The following is a 17,641-nucleotide window of genomic DNA, read 5'->3' on the forward strand; positions in this document are numbered from 1 at the left end:
TCATTAATAAAACTAACAGATTTCCACCTCAAAATGCAACCCCATACCGGCCCCGAGGGTGGTTGAGCTACACCCAATGGCCAAAATATGGGGGGCCGGCCACCCCCATTGGCCAAAAATGGTGGTAGCCGAACTACTCCATGGCCGGTATGGGGGTGGCCAAACCACCCCAAAGTCCCCTGATTGCAAAAAGATGTGGGAATCCCTTAGTTTTATTAATGGAAGATGGACAGATGTACCATTTCAATATTTAACCATAACCTAGCTAGGTATCATTTATGATACAAAATGAAACTTAAGTAAGAAAAAATAAAGGCATTAAAACCTAAATACCAAAAGAGTATTTAACATTTTTTGTTTTTCAAAACTTCCTATATTATGATATTTATTCTTCGTGCTTTGATAAATATAGTATAAATACAGTTACAATGTTATTTCATCTTCATTTTCTCAAGTGCAACAAATTTTACTTTTTGTTTTTTTTTTTTTTTTTCTAAAAAAAAAGAAAAAGAAAGTGAGGGAACCAGTCAATAATCTCATTTATTGGTTTTGTGTTTATTGTAGACATGATCCAGTCCTCCAAAAAAAAAAAAAAATCTCACTTGCAACAAAAATAAAATAAAAATCCTCCATCCGCCCATATAGATATTAAACCATACAATGAAAGAAAAGATAATCAAATGAAAAATAAAGACAATGGTAAAAATAAAATAAAAATAAGAGATTTTACGTTGTTCAGTTTATGACTTATATTCATAGGATAAAGCCTTAAGGGCTAAGTTTTTTTTCTTATTCACTTTATTGGATTTACAATACAAAAGACTCATGGTTATAGAAAAATTGGAGTAGGTTACATGGAAGGTCTCCTATAGGTTTCATGAAAGGTCTCCTATACAAACTTATACTAATTATATAATACATATAGGTACAACATAGTAATCTAAAATGGACATAACGTCTACTAAGTAATACAAACCGTCTAATTTAATGTAGATAATGAGATTTTATCTTTAACATACAAAACCTCTGACACAAAGATGAGAGAAAAATATCTAAAAAAAAAAAAAAGCCCCCCCCCCCCAAACTACCAGCCGTTTGCAATATAGCCCCACAATATTCAAAGTGTACTAAAGTAGCCCCTAAAGTACCAAAATGTATCAAAAAGGCCACTTATTTTTTTTTTATATATATATTCTTATAATACCTCTATTCTTTTAACAAATAAAATAATAAAATAACTGTAAAAACCAAACAATTTTTTAAAATTACAAAAAAACCAATCGGCGAATAAATACAAAAAAAAAAGTTTTTTAGAATAAATAAATAATTTAGGCCAACTACACTGACTATTCATGTCGTATTAAAGTAAAATTAAAGGTACGGTTCTTGAGATATTCCAAAAAAAAAAAAATTAGTCCATGGAGTCAAATTTTGTTAAAAAATCGTTTTTATTCGCCCATTGATTTTACTTTAATACGACATGAAGCAATTTGTAATTTAGGCTAACTACAGTGACTAATTATTTATTTATTCCAAAAAACTTTTTTTTTTTTTTTTTTATATTTTTCGCCCATTGGTTTTTTTTTGTATTTTTCACTAATTTTTTTATTTTTTTTTGTTTTTACAATTATTTTATTATTTTATTTGTTAAAAGAATAAGGGTATTATAGAAATATAAAAAAATAAGTGGACTTTTTGATACATTTTGATAGTTTGAGGGGCTACTTTAGTACCTTTTGAACATTATGAGACTATATTGCAAACATCTGGTAGTTTGTGGGGCTTTTTTATATTTTTCTCCAAAGATTACTATTTTTTTCCTGTATGTTTTGTGTTTTGTTTTGGCTTATTAAATCATCACTTATTCCTAAAAGTTTTGTGGCGATTTAACATAATATTAGATCAAGCTCTTGGATTCAAATCTTTTTTCTGTCATTCACCATTTCATTGAGCTTCCATATATATATATATATTTGAAAAAAGTACATTTGCCACCATTAAACTACCACCTCATTATCAATGTATCTTCAAACTATCAATTGTGTCATTGTCTCATTTAAATTAACAAAAAAATGTCAATGTACCTCAAGGCTAACAAAAATGACTTTAACTTTTTTTTTTTAATAAGACAAAATATCCTTATAAATAAAAAATAAAAAATAAAAACAAAAAAAAAACTAATTGCTTAAAAAATTATTAAAAAATTAAAAAATATTAAAATGACACCCTTGACACCCTTGGTTTTTTTTTTTTAATAAAAAAAAATTTAAGAATTTTTTTTCAAAAAATTGATGAATGGTATTTTTGTCATTAGGGGTATATTAACATTGTTTTGGTAGTTTAGATAGTACATTGACACATAGTTAGAAGCTTGGGAGAATATTGTCAATGAAGTGGTAGTTTGAAAATACACGCACTTGTCGTTTCAGATGCAATTTAAAAGCCTTTCTTTTTTTTTTCAAGGGTAGAGACTACATATGAGGAAGATGCAAATAGAGATTCTACACCTTTTTTTATTTTTTATTTTTTTAAACAATGACTAATCTAATGGCCGATGAACACTATCACATGCACAAGTACGTAAAATAGGGTGCAATGCATTGCTCATATTTCAATCGTGTAATGTGAAGCATATTGCCATATTGGGTTGAATACCAATAATAGATGAGACAATATTATTGCAACTTTTCGTCGTGTTGTAGCATTCTTAAGAACAAGAAGCGTGATGGATGATAGATTGTGGGGGGCTAACCATTCATTTGAAAAACTTTTGTGCTTGCTTCTGCAGGCTTCCTAATCCTTTGCATGTTAGGATTTTTGGTTCGATTTTATTACCAAAAGAAAAAGGTTGCTTCAAGTATGATTAAAGGTAAGGTCTTTTTTATGGTTGGATTTTGAGGGATTGAGAATTGTAAGTAGGGGGGACAATTGGACAAAGGAAGCTTGTTCTGTCTAGGCTGTCCAAGGTCGGCGGGGGGGAAAAAGAAAAAGAAAAAAAGATGATGAAAATATATGTTGCTTTGCGTAGAGTTTAAGTTACCTATTGGGATACATAGCACAAGGTCAATAAACTATAAAGATCTACTTTTGTTTTACTTTGTTGATGTGATATTGTCGATCAAACTTTGAATTAGTCCTTTTTAAAAAAAGATTTGATCAAAAGATTGATTGGTAGCGTGAAATAAAAGTGTGGCCGATAGCAATACTTCAACGAAAATTGCTAAATGAAATACAAATGTATATTATTATTACTTTTTTGTGGGGGGAGGTAGAGTTTAAAAAGTGAGGATTGAAATCCCTAGTAATTCCAAAGTTTCAGGTATATATAGTTCATTTTAAACAAATGGCCTGAATTAACCCAAAAATAAGTAAATAAGGGTTGGCCCACCCCTCAGTAGTGAGAGAGTGGTGTCGGGAGGTGGTTCATGAGTCCATCGAGGGTAGTCGCACCCCCTCACCCCAAGGGGCCGGGGGTGGCCAACCACCCCATCCATCCACCCTCTTAGAGTGGTTAACCACATTCTAGAGGATAAAACAATGATAAACCACTCATCAATGAGCTAGCCGATCACCTTAAGGGGTGGTTCAACCAAATCAAAGAGCAATATCTACAACCCAGCCCTAATAAGTAGGTATATTTTCTTTATTTTTCTAAAGCTTTTTTTTGGGGGTGCTTATACTTTGACAATTTGTGCTTTTTAATCATTGGGTTAGTTATTTGAAATAAAAGCTGGTTTATTTATTTATTTATTTATTTATTTTGCATATTTTGTTTAATTGATATGAGTAAGTGTGAAACTGTTGGTTGTCGGGCTTGATTTCTGGTTGTTGGATGAGAAAATGGAAGAAAATAAATAGAAATACTTTTGAAGGAGGAAAAGACATAAATAGAAGAAAATTGTAAGCTTTATGTCTTTTCTTCCTTCAAAAGGGCGTTTCATTGTCGGAAATTTTCAGGCCACTCTTGGATTAACGCCCGGCCTTCTACAGGTTCGAGCAGGTAAAAATCGGGCCACTGACCCAAATTTTTTTGGCTTTTCATTTTTGGGCCCAAAAGAGAGAGACTCATTTTGCTTTTCGGTCCAGGGATGAAATTACAAAATTCACAAAAGGATAAAACTATTTTTTTCTTTTGGCGGAGTTAAGAAATTAAGCGGCGAAAGTAGCGATTTTAAAATGTAAAATACGCAATTTGGCTTTTAAAATGCAGTTTAGCTTTTAAAATTCAACAACTAGAAAAAACGTAGATTTTTCATTTTTCTAAATTTTTTTGTTTAAAAAACACTTTTAAGGACTAAACGCATTCTAAAGCCAATGGTGGTCTGGAACTTCTATAAATAGAACGCCACATGGCTCTCGTTTGGCACTTCATATGCCAACTATATGTGTCACGTGAAACATTTATTTTAAATTACTAATGTGCCCTAAAGATTAAATTACTAACTTGGAACATTTGGTTAGCATGAACCAGCCTGCTTTCATTCCTAGAGATATATAGGAGACCTTTCAACTAAGCTTAATCACAATGGACATTGTGATTAAGCTTTTGAGTAAGTTACATGGAAGGTCTCCTATACAAACTTATTTACTTTTGAGTTCATTGTTACATGAACATTTATTTATATGTTACATGAACATTTATTTATATGTCACGTGAAACATTTATTTTAATTACTAACTTGGAACATTTGGTTAGCATGAATCAATCTGCTTTCATTCCTTCTAGGAGTATCTTTGAAAATGTCTTGTTGGCTCAGGAAATTGTGAGGAATTATCACAAGGACAAAGAGAACCCTAGATGCACTTTGAAGATTGATCTTATGAAGGCTTATGACTTTGTCAATTGGGAGTTCATGATTCACTGTCGACATTGTTTTGGCTTCCCAAATAGATTTCTGAGTTGGATTAAGAAGTGTGTAACTTTTCCTAGATTTTCCGTTTGCATCAATGGTGCTTTGGTTGGCTATTTTGAAGGAAAGAAGGGGTTAAGGTAGGGTGATCCTATTTCTCCTTATATTTTTGTCTTAACCATGGAGGTCTTTTCTAGGATTATGGCTGATCATACTGGTGGCAGTTATGGTTTCAAGTTCCATCCCAAATGTGTGAGAATGAGGCTTACTCATTTATGTTTTGTTGATCTCCTGATTTTTTCTGAAGCTAGCTCGAGTTCTATAAATGTTATCAAGGTTACTCTTCTTGAGTTTGAAGATCTGTCTGGTTTGAAAACAAATCCTTCAAAAAGTTCCTTTTAATGTTCCTGAATTTCAAATAAAGTGAAGCATGTTCTGTTAGATGAGTTAATATCTTGGGGTTCCTCTCATCTCCTCTAGGCTTTCTTTAGTTGACTGTGGGGTTTTGCTGGACAGAATTAGTGGTTGTATAGATTCTTAGCTTTCCAAGAATCTTTCTTATGCAGGCAGGCTCCAATTGCTCTCCTTTGTGTTGTATAGTTTACAAGTGTATTGGACAGGAATTTTTCATTCTTCCTAAGAAGATTGTTAAAGCTATTGAACAAAAATGCAATAGGTTTCTTTGGAATGGGAAAGATGAAAGGACAACTAAGGCTAAGGTTTCTTGGTCTGATTTATGTTTTCCTAAGGAGGAGGGAGTTTTGGGTTTGAAGATTAGACATGTTTAGAGCATTTTTGCTAGGTCAGGATCCATTTGGGTAGCTTGGGTAAAAGAGAACCTTTTGAAAAGAAAGAGTTTTTGGAGTGTTGGCATTCCTCAGAATTGTTCTTGGAGTTAAGAGGAAAATTCTGAAGTTGAGGGATATTGCCAAAAGATTCTGAGGTTTGAGGTTGGGAATGGGGAAAACATCCATATGTGGTTGGACTTGTGGCATCATTCAAGGATTTTGGTTGAGCAATATGGTTTTAAGGTTGTCTATGATGCTCAAAGTAGTATTGGGGCCAAGCTTTCTTCTGTCATATGTAATGGGGATCGGCTCTGGAGACCAACCAAATTAGAGGCTCTAGTGAGATTCAAGCTAGATTTCCTGGAGTTAGCTTGGGACATTGTGATAAACCTGTTTGGACTGCCTCTAGGAAGGGTATCTACGTAAGCTCAGATATATGGGAGGTCTTTAGAGAGAAGAATGAAGAGGCTATATGGTGGAAGATGGTCTGGTTCCTCTTGCTATTCCTAGGCAAGCTTTTATCATGTGGCTTGTTATGAAGGATAGGCTTATTACAAGGGAGAGACTGCTTCAATGGGGCTATAAGGGTGAAGTTCAGTGCAATTTCTGTCATAACTAACTGAAAAATCATGATCATTTATTTTTTGAATGCAGCTTTAGCTATAGAATTTGGAATTTCTGCATGCTACGTTGCAAAATTGAAAGCCCTCATGTGATTTGGGATGATATTGTGCAGCTAGGATGTAGCAATTTGGGGCACAAAACTCTTAAATGCTTGTTATGTCGTCTGGTTCTTGAATATGTTGTGTATAACCTTTGGCGAACAAGGAATGAGCTCAAACATGCTGGTCTTCCAAGTACTGAAGAGCAGCTTTTGAAGAAAATATTGTGGGAAGTTAGAACTAGAATTGTTGGGAAAAGAGGGTTTCCTAGAACTAGGGAGAACCTTATTTTGTGTTCTTTGTGGAACTGATATGCTTTTGTAATGATGGCTTACAGGTTTTTTTCCCTGGTTTTGGTTGTTTTTCTTAGCCTTTAGTAAAGGCTTGTAACTAAGTTTGAGGTGTTGCTCTGTTTTGAGTTTTGTCCTGTCATGTTTTGCACCCTTAGATGTAAAGAATGGTCAGGATTTTGAAATTGGAGAAACTCATATTTCTCAAAATCGGAAGGGATCCGAATCCTTCTCATCCTTGGGAACTGTCGCCTACAGCCAACCGCTTGCCACACGTCATATGCAGCTACAATGCTAGTCCCTTTGCAGCTTAGTCCAGTCTCTTGCAATCACCCCTCCAAGCTTTTTCATAGAGTATACGAACGTCAGACGCTAGGTGCTGTTTGCTAAAGGCCTCAAATTTCAAATGGTGTCCTACTACTATAGGAGATGTGATTGTCCCCCATCAGACAGTTTGCTAGTTGTCAATATAGCGTGTGCTCCAATGCTTTTCTTTTGGGTTCGTTTGGCCTGGGGTGAAACAAGCTTGGTGAAACCGACCAAATCTCACATGGATGTCTTACGCGCTCTGCCAAAATTATAAAACGTAAAGGAGAACAAAACCAGAGAGAGAGAGAGAGACAGAGGCCAAAGCGAATGAATAAAGGGGCGGGAGTTCCAATAATCTCCGTGAACTGGTTCCGAATCTCCTCCACGGTAGAGCGATTGGCCATGCTCCTTGGCCGCGGCAACTATTCTAACAACCCTGAGGTCTTCAGGCTCTTCTTGTCCCTCGCCAAGTATTTATGAAAATGCAAACATTTTGCGGTGTGTGTATTTGAGGCATAATATTCTCTATTTGGAAACTCGTTTTAGCCTTTCACCGGTGGGTTTGGGCGAATTTGGTGTTGAGAATTGGATATCATGAAGGCTGGTTGCAGGCTGATCATATCCACATTTAGAATAGAGCTGAGCCCAAATCCTCCCTGCATAGCTACACTAAAACGGAGATGTTCGGCGCTTTCATCTTCAAGCGTGCACAGGCCACAAAGAGACACTGCCTAGACTCCTACACGAGGCAGCAATGGTGAAGGCAACCCCTCTCTTTCAAGAGGATTCGCCCCCTTTGTTTCGAATTCAGGTCCTTTGAACTAGAGAGGAGTCGGTTCCTTACATTTGAGGGTAAATTTGTCCAAAAAAAGTGAAATGGCAAATTTACCCTCTCAAATGTAAGGAATCGGCTCCTCTCCCGTTCAAATACTAGAGAGGATTCAGTTTCCTTTGTTCCTGAGTAGCTCAGTGGTAAAGCGGTTGACTGTTAATTGGCTGGTCATAGGTTAAAAATGGCTGACACATTGACTGCCTTTGAAATATAAAATATAATCCAAGCAGTCTAACCCCGGGGCAAACCCCAACCGAAAGGTTTGATTTGAAAAAAGATCTTAAGAGTGTCTAGGATGTTCAGGTGCCCTTTGGTCTTCACGTGTCTACTGCTTAGTTAGCTATGTAGTTCTGTCTCGTTAGTTAGATCGAAATGGACTGGATTCCTGACTCCTAGTACCAACCTCTTCCATTCTTCTTCTTTTGATGTACATGAGCTAAGAATCATGCTTTCATTAAATGATATACCCATAGAAAGCTCAACTGGAGGGCAAAGACTGCATTTACAAAAAAAAAAAAAAAAAAAAATGCATCCTTAGTTGGCTTTGGATTGGAGGCTAGATTCTGTCCACTAACTCTATTGGTTCGGCTGTTGGAATCTAGCCAATATCAACCCAATGGGTTGGTGCTAACCCCTGCTTGTGAGGAGAAGAGGAGCATAGAATAGAAGGAGGATCAATATTGCTTCAATGTGCAGTACAATGGTACAAGTCTGAGACTGTCGGGTACAAGTGTTTAAGTTTGATTCTTAAGGGTCACCACTTCATAAAATAAATATGAAGGGTGGGACCACATTTAACTCTTCCCTGGAGAACCCCACTTGAGTAGGACCAACACTAGTTTATGACCTTTAGTTAGTTCCAAATGAAAATTTGTTGGGGAATCACACTGCAATTTTCTTCTGGTGCTTTAGAATTTTGATATTATCAATGAATATAATCTAGTTCAAAATGGTCCTTTGTTTTTCGTTTTGATGGGTTGTACAATTTTTTTTTTTTTTTTTCAATACTAGGACACCTTACATTGGCAACAGATTTATTAAAATGATGTTGAATTGATTATTTATTGATTTTTTTTTTCTTTTTCCACCAAAGAGTCATTAGGCTTGATTTTGGAAGAACATGATTTTGCATGAGTCTTTGAAATGTTGAAGTGATCACCATACCATGACTTTGAAATCAAGTAAGAATCTTAGACTACATATTTTGATCAATGAATGAAAATTTAATCAAAGCGATAAGCTTTGACAACTACATTACTAATAGTACTTGCATTGTCTTCATTTTCCTTTTATATCATTTTATTTGTGTCATACTCTATTATGATGGTCTCCTTGTGAACTTGCTTTCTTTTTCCTATACAAAATAAATGGAAAAATATCGTCCTCTGCTAGGGTTTCTCTCTAAGCTTTCTTCAGAGAGGACATAGTGGTGAGGAAAAGTCTCTTCCTTGGCAAGGGGATAATTGTGGTAGTACCTGTGGAAAGAGATGCACCCGACAGAAAACATGATGGGTAGGGCAGACAAGAGATCCTTGACTGAGGGAGAAAGGTGAGGGATTACGATCTTTGATGAAGAAGTGGAGGAGATCTGTCTGAAAAGTGCAAACTGCCTGGTGGGCAAATATTGGACGGAACGAAAATATAACAAAGAAGCCTTTAAGTCTGTCCTCTCGAAGCTATGGCGATTGGTAGGTAGAGTAAGTTTCAAGGAGTTATAAGACAATTTATGGCTTTTTGAATTTGCAAAGTATGATAAGCGCAAAGTGTTGGATGGGCGGCCATGGTCATTTGACCTGCAGATCTTAGTGATACAAGACTTTGATGGTCTAATCCCACCTTCCCAAATGCAGCTCAACCACTCTTCATTTTGGATCCAAAATCACGATATGCCGCTCTTGTGCATGACAAAGAGTGTGGGTACCAAACTTGGGGGCTCCTTGGGCTTACTAAAATATTTACATAAACGGGTGAGTATAGATGTGACCAAACCCCCGGAGCAAGGTAGAGCACTACATGTGGGAGGAAAATCCTTATGAGTGCATTTCAAAAACAAAAATCTCCCATTTTTTTGATTCCACTGTGGATGCATTGTTCATGGTCCCAAAGGTTGTAGTGGAAAGTAGAGGATACGTTTCGCTTCAGAGGAAGGGGAGAAACAGTGGGGGGTATGGCTAAGAGCATATGACGGTAGGAGGAAGACAGGGTTAAGGACTAACCAGCCAAACCGAGATGGCTGGTCCCCGTCTCCGGCTGATAAGTGCCAAAATATTCAAATTTTACCCCTTAACTTATATTTGTTAGGAAAAAATCCACTTTGCTCCCTTGAAGTTTTAGGGGTTTTTCGACTTGAACCCCAAAATTTAAAAATTAGCAATATACTCCCTTAATGTTTCAAAAAATTTCAATTTAAACGTTCCGTTACTAATTTTCATCAAATTGGATGAAAATCTATGAAATTACATAATTACCCTTAGGCTTTTTTTTTAAAAAAAAAAAAAAAAAAAAAAATCCGTCCAATTTAACAAAAATTAGTAACGGAATGTTTAAATTGAAAATTTTAGAAACATTAGAGGAGTACATTACTAATTTTTAAACTTTGGGGTTCAAGTTGAAAACCCCTGAAACTTTAGGGGGTAAAATGGATTTTTCCCTATTTTTAATTCCTTAGTTTTGTTAGTTTATGCTATTTTATTTCCTTTTTGTATTTTCTTTGTTTTATAGGTTTTTGGAAGAAAAGAAAGCGTTTCCGGAAAAGTTCCAAGCTTAAAGGGAAAATTGGGAAGACCTAGAAGATATGATTAAGCTTAACCAATCATAATATGATGTGGTTAAGTTTAATCAAATAAAGGAAAGGATTAAATCGAAATTTCTCAAATTGGAGTCAAAATCGGATTTGATTCAAATTTGGATTCTGCATATGTTCCGGTATTTTGACCGTAACTTTCAGCTCAAATATCTGATTGAGGTGATTAAAGAGGCATTGGAAAGCTAACTTAAAATGATACAAATAATTGTGAAATAGTGTTTTCCTAATTCGGACTTCCACTATGCCAAAATCACCCCGCAAGATAGGAAAGCAATTTTGGACGAATCCTATTCCAATTTGGACTTAGTTTTTCTTTATCCTAATTGGACTAAGACTTAAATCTCCGAATTTCCTAGGATTACTAGGGCTTCTAGGACTCTCCTAATCCCTATAAATATACCTCTAAGCCTCACAATTCAATACACAATTTCAAGGAAACAACTTTGGGGAGAAGAATTGGAGGCTACTTCAAGGAGTCGTTTTTGGTTCTTTCTTTCCCTTTTCTTTTTAGTTTTATTTTAATTATGTGTAACTAACTCTTAAGGAGTGCTAGATTGAAGCCCTAATTATGTTCATTTAATATTTCAATATTGGCGCCTTTGTGATAGTCATATTGTGTTGCTTAACTTGATTAATTCCTGTTTTATTGAATTTCTCATATGTGTTTGTCTGATCAACATATGCATATGGTATAGACTAGTTAATTAAATCAATTTGGATGACCGAGTCTTGAGTTTAATAAGAGTAACAAAAGAAATCCACACTGGGTTCTTGGGTTAATCAACATAGGAAATCGAGAGTAGACATCCATTCCCTAGGCCTCAAGTGTTTGTCAATTTCTGCAGATTTATGCTTTCTTAAAGAACAACTTAGTAGACATCCATGCTAAATCCTTTAAGAAAGAAAAGAATTAGAGCAGACATGCATGCATAATTCGTTGCTTAGGGAAATCAATAGCTTAAGGAGTAGACACCCATACTCTTAGGTTGGCAAACATTAAGTATTTATAATATGATTGGATCATTGGCATATTGTTATATTATCTAAGTATGATTAGTGGTCGATATCAAAGCCCTACCTTTACCTTATCTTTATTTTTATTTCTTTTTCATAATATCAATATTGTGACAATTTTGAGATTTTAATTAATTCTAAAATAGAATCAACAATTCTAGTGGGATCGATCTTGTACTTGCTGCATTATACTATCATTTAATCTTATGCACTTGTGAGTAAAACGTACTAAATATTATCTATTAATTTAGGTAGTATTTGGCACAACAACGCTGATGTGGTGCGGGCTGATTGGGCAAGAAGCTTAAATTAAGTCCAAGTAAAGAAAGGAGTAGAACCACCGGCTTACATTTTATATATATATAGTTGACGACCAAGGCCTCAATTAATCTTCTGAATCTAAATTTTGAGGATGGGGATAAAGCTGAAACCCAAAGAAATACAACTTCTCCTCGAAAAGCTTTACAAGAAAGCAAATGGAGAATCAGAAAGCGATATCCCTGAATTCAACTTATACGGCGAGAAAGAGCCGTGGCAAATATGGGAGGAGGCAATATTAGCATCGGCATGCATGCAAGGTGGTGGTGCGGCTGCCGCCGCCACGTTAATGAACCAAAAAGAAGTTTGCATCTTCACAAAGGTGAAAAAGAAGACCCTCAATAGCTCACGTATTGACCGGACAGTGGGAACCGGCGCGTGGAAAGGGGAGGACGCTGGCGTCACGATTTATGGTAACACGACTACTAATGAAGGAACTACTACGGAGCTTGTCGGAATCAGAAAAAGGTTTCCGTATGAGAGTAAGACGATCCATCACGGCCGTTGGATCATGTACGAGTATGCCCTTCAACCCTCCACGCTCACCCATGCAAAAGTAAATATTCATTAACCAATTTTACTTCTTTTTTCTTTTGTTATCTAGTAAATTTTTGTTTCAAAAGTTGGTTTCTATTGGACAGAGTTTTCTTTCAAATTGGGTTCGAGGAACTTCCTTTAACCCAGTCTATAAAAATGACATGTGTCCTATTTTAATAACATATGACATACACATGAGTTTTTAATATTATTTATTCCAATTTTGTCCCTACTATTAAAAAACATGGGCATTTCACATGTTCAAATGACAACTCTGACCGTTTCTAAATTATGTCTTATCAGTTTATGACATATTTCTTAAAATAATAAATGACGCATCATTTAGAAACCAATTTTTGAAAATAAAATTTGAAATATGTAGCAATTCTCTATTGCTTTTGGAACACTCATGAACAAAGTATAATTTCAGTTAATTTCAATGTTCTTATTTATGGTCTGTGACTTGCATGCAGTTTCAAAATTATGTGCTTTGTTGGATGAAGAAGATGGAGGGATCAGAAAAGAAGAGGAAACCAGAAGAAGAAGAAGAAGAAGAAGAAAGGCTAGATCAGATCCTAACACTGAACCATATTGGACATGATGATGATGAGAAGGAGGAGAATACGAGGTTGACCAATATTGGACATGATGATGGTGGTCATATATTTATTGACTTGTCTGACTCTGATGAACAAACTGTCAACAATATTATTGAAACTAGTACATCGGTGTCGGTGGATGAGAAACAATCCAACGATTCACCGGAATCAAACTTTGACGACCATACAGACTGGGCAAAAGCATTCGCTGCAGAGTTAACTGAAGGCCAATCACACCTTCTGCAGGAGCCAGAGATTGAGATGTTGCCCAATACTGCATATTTTCTTGATAATTCTATTAATTTCCAATTTTTATAAAAATGATAGGTTTTCTTTTTTTTTCTTCTTTTGGTCTGTAAATCAATGAAAGACAGTATCTTTTTTTATTAATTTTCTTTATTTATTTATTTATTTTTTTAGGACAGTGGAATGTTTTTATCAGGACACTTGTCAGTCGGACAAAATTGTCATGGAGGTACTAAATTGGTTTTATTGATAACATAAATATCATCATGTAATACGGATTGAATAATCGAACAATATACAGTGGGTTGTATGCATTATTTTATGGTTTAGTTTAGTTTGTTGTCGCCTTGGTACCAAGGGTTTATAGTGTGAAATACACAATAATGCTGCCTATTTTCTTGATAATTCTATAAATTCCCAATTATTATATAAATGATAGGCTTTTTTTTTTTTTCTTTCTTTCTTTCTTTCTTTCTTTCTTTTTGGTATGTAAATTAATGAGAGACCCTAAACCCTAGTATCAAAGTCCAAGGCAATAATATATATCTCCTTTTTTTTTTTTAATTACAAGATGATGATTTAATGACATGCACTTCCACAACACATGACTGTTGAAGTGAGGGTAAAAGTGGAAGAAAAAAATTTAAAATGGCATATGACTTGCACATAACCATTGACCATCAATTTTAACCCATTTGACTGATGAAAATAGGTTTTTTGTCATAAGATGGTAGATTGATGGGGTCAGGTATTATAGTTGGTAGTTCATAGGAGGAAAGTATCAAGTTGTTGTAGTTCATGGGAGCAAAAGGTAATCACTCCTATTTTTAATTTGTTTTTATTAATTACTTGGTATGCTTGATAAGTGCCAAAATATTTGTATTTTAACACTTAACTTATATTTTTGAATTCTTTAGTTTTGTTAGTTTGTGCTATTTTATTTTCTTTTTGTGTTTTTTTTGTGTTTTTGTAGGTAATGGAAGAAAAGAAAGCGCTTCCTGAAAAGTTTCAAGCTTAAAGGGCAAATTGGGAAGACCGAAAAGATATGGTTAAGCTTAACCCATCATAATAGAGGATCTATATAATGTGGTTAAGTTTAATCAAATAAATGAAATGATTAAATCGAAATTTCTCAAATTTGAGTCAAAATCGGATTAGATTCAAATTTGGATTCTGCATACATCTCGATATTTTGACCATAACTTTCAGCTCAAATATCCGATTAAGGTGATTCAAGTGGCATTGGAAAGTTAACTTCAAATGCTACAAATCATTTTGGATAGCATTTTCCTAATTCGGAATGACACTATGCCAAAACCACCCCGCAAGATAGGAACGCAATTTTGGACGAATCCTATTCCGATTTGGACTTAGGTTTCTTTATCCTAATTGGACTAGGACTTAAATCTCCAAATTTCCTAGAATTACTAGGGCTTCTAGGACTCTTCTAAGCCCTATAAATAGACCTCTAAGCCTCACAATTCAATACACAATTTCAAGGAGACAACTTTGGGGAGAGGAATTGGAGGCTACTTCAAGGAGTCGTTTTTTTTTTTTTTTTTCCTTTTCTTTAGTTTTATTTTAATTATGTATTACTAACTCTTTAGGAGGACTAGATTGAAACCCTAATTATGTTTATTTAATATTTCAATATTGGCGCCTTTGTGATAATCATATTGTGTTGCTTAACTTGATTAATTCATGTTTTTTTGAATTTCTCATATGTGTTTGTCTGATCAACATATGCATGTGGTATGGACTAGTTAATTAAATCAATTTGGATGACTGAGCCCTGGGTTTAATAAGAGTAACAAAATAAATCTACACTGGGTTCTTGGGTTAATCAACATGTGGAACCGGGAGTAGACACCCATGCCCTAGGCCTCATGTGTTTGTCGATTTCCACAGTTTTATATTTTCTTAAAGAACAACTTAGTAGACACCCATGCTAAATCCTTTAAGAAAGAAAAGAATTAGAGTAGACACTCATACCTAATTCATTGCTTAGGGAGATCAATAGCTTAAGGAGTAGACACACATACCCTTAGGTTGGCAAACATTAGGTATTCATAATATGATTAGATCATTGACATATTATTATATTCTTTGAGCATGATTGGTAGTAGATATCAAAGCCCTACATTTACCTTTATCTTTATCTTTATTTATTTTTCATATGTCAATATCAATTTCGTGACAACTTTGATATTTTAATCAATTCTAAATAAAATCAACAATCTCTGTGGAATCGATCTCGTACTTGCTGCACTACACTATTGTTTTGATCTTGTGCACTTGCGAGTTAAAGTATACTAAATATTATCTATTAATTTAGGTAGTATTTGGCACAATATCGGTAGGCGGATGGAATTCTAGCAGTGGAGCACAGCCAACTTCCTCCCCAAGCATGGGAAGTTGCGGCAATCACGGAAACCCTAATGAAAGTATTCCCAGGAAGGAAGCAAGCAATACGGAATCCAGCTCTTTCCATAACGGTCATGGGACAGCATTTGTTGCCAGCTTTTCAAATGAGTCAACTGAGGGGGAAAGTGGAAAACAAACAACTGGAAGGGAGATGAGGAGCAGAAACATGTGAACCCTATTGGGGCAAAGAGGGGAATTTGTATTGGGACAGGCCAAATCAAGCCCAAGAATTATTCTGGAAGGGGAAGTCCAAAGCATAGGAAACTACAGCCCAAGTTAGGGCGAACTTGCTTAAACCATACTGGAGCTGGACCTGTGACCAAGTCGAAGCTGAAGCAGGGAGACAAAAACCACGAGAAGAATCTTACTATGATGACTCAAACACACGAAGGAAGTAGTTTGAGGACTTGGAAATGGAAGGGTCGTGAAATTAATGGTCAAGGCTTGGGACTTGAGATGGGAGGTGAGGAGTAGAACAAAGGAAGATTGAACACCTAGGGACAAAAGCGACATTGGAGGCTTCGATGAAGAAAGGACGACATGTAGATGTCTAGTGTCATGGCAGAGGCAGTGGAGCAGCCCCACCGCAAACAATGATTCTCCTTAGTTGGAATTGCCGGGGGCTTGAAAACTCCACGGCAATCCAAGACCTTTGCCAATGGGTAAGGAATAAGAAGCCCAACTTTTTGTTTCTTATGAAAACAAAAAGCTTTCAGAATAAGATGGAGAGAATTCGTGTACGTTTAGGATTTTTAGGGTTGTTTGTCGTCGACCTGGTGGGATGAAGTGGTGGGATAGCATTATTATAGCATGAGGAATGTGGAGCTACCATCCCGAACTTCTCTAGAAGGCATATCAATGCTATTGTCTACCCTCCAAATGAGAGGAATTGGAAGCTCATGGGCTTTAATGGGCACCCAGAAGTAGGGCTCACAAAACGTGTTCATGTCCAACCCAATTACAACATGACACGTTGAAGCCCAACCCGAACACGACACGTTCAGCTAAACGTGTCGAATACCAAAACCCAAACACAACACATTTTATAAACGGTTAACACGACACGACACGTGTAACCTGTTTATATAAACGTGTTGTGTTGGGTCGACACAACACGACCCGTGAACACGACCCAGGACGAATGTAAAGTCATTTTAGTTTTTAACCTTTTATAGATTTACCAAAATATAAAAATCTTAGCAAACAATGCAACAAATACAATGTGGCAGTCTTTCCTCTACTTTTTTTTTTCCTAATCAGTCTTTCCTCTACTTACTTTCACTAACAAAATCCTCTAAAACAATAATCAAACCATCAAGGGAAAAGCTTACAAAGTTACAAGGCCACATGGAGTAATGTTAAAACTAAATGAATTACATGCTCCTGTTAAGGAATATTAATAGAAATATATCCATGTGTACTGATTTCCATTGTCAGAGTAACTTCTTCTGGCTCATCCAACATAATCCATGTGCGTACTATATCAAAACATAAATCAGTAATTAGTGTTATTATAGTGTAGTAAAAAAAAATACAAGTTGATGAATGAATTAAATATGCAAATAACTAATATTACCTTGTTGTTTTTATAATCATTAAAAAAACCAACAAAGAATACAAACTCACTTCTAGTTCTAGCCATACAACTAAAACATCAACAAAAACATCAGTAAACCACCAACAATAACCCATCAGACTAACAAATTAACAATCAACAACCTGAAGGTAGAAAACAACCACAAACACAAACAGATTGTCAATGTAGAATGTCGAAATCCTAAGGAACATATTTACATCAGACTTACTGAATTTCCTTTTCCACCTGCGTCTATGTCATACATTCCAAATCACAGCCAGCAAGATTTTCTCCTAAGCTCTCGGTGGATTACCATGTCTTATAGTATTATTCCTCTGCCACCAGAATTGGTAAACAAAGAAGCACACCAAGTATAATTTGCACAAACTA

This window comes from Corylus avellana, chromosome ca2, assembly GCF_901000735.1.
Source record: "Corylus avellana chromosome ca2, CavTom2PMs-1.0".
Lineage (NCBI taxonomy): Eukaryota > Viridiplantae > Streptophyta > Magnoliopsida > Fagales > Betulaceae > Corylus > Corylus avellana.